Below are 510 nucleotides of genomic sequence, written 5' to 3'. Positions count from 1 at the left end.
ATCTCATCCCTTGCCTACAGGAACTCCAGTTAAGGCTGGGAATGTTACCATCTCATCCCTTGTCCATAGGAACTCCAGTTAAGGCTGGGAATGTTACCATCTCATCCCTTGTCTACAGGAACTCCAGTTAAGGCTGGGAATGTTACCATCTCATCCCTTGCTCACTCACCATGTGCACTCTTTGGCTAGCTGGAGAGGCTAGGATTTTCTCCTCTCTGGGTCTCTGGTACCTGCCTTGGTTTTTTCCCTTTCATTGTTTTTGTTTATTTTTTTTCTTCCGCTTCTTACTATCTTTACCTTCCTTTCCTTTTAATCTTTCTATTGCAGATTTCATTTTTTCTTCTTATTTTTCTGCTTCTCTTTCTTCTCTGATGTTTCTTCTTTCCATTTTTTTAATCTTGATTTTACATTACTGTTATCGATTCCATCTTTCACTCATCTCTCCATATTGTATTTAGTTCTTTCTCTTTCTTTTTATTTTCTGTCTTACTTTGTTTTTCTGTTCTGTGG

Source organism: Chrysochloris asiatica, unplaced genomic scaffold, assembly GCF_000296735.1.
Source record: "Chrysochloris asiatica unplaced genomic scaffold, ChrAsi1.0 scaffold00177, whole genome shotgun sequence".
Classification (NCBI taxonomy): domain Eukaryota; kingdom Metazoa; phylum Chordata; class Mammalia; order Afrosoricida; family Chrysochloridae; genus Chrysochloris; species Chrysochloris asiatica.
Note: the sequence above shows the minus strand (reverse complement) of the source record.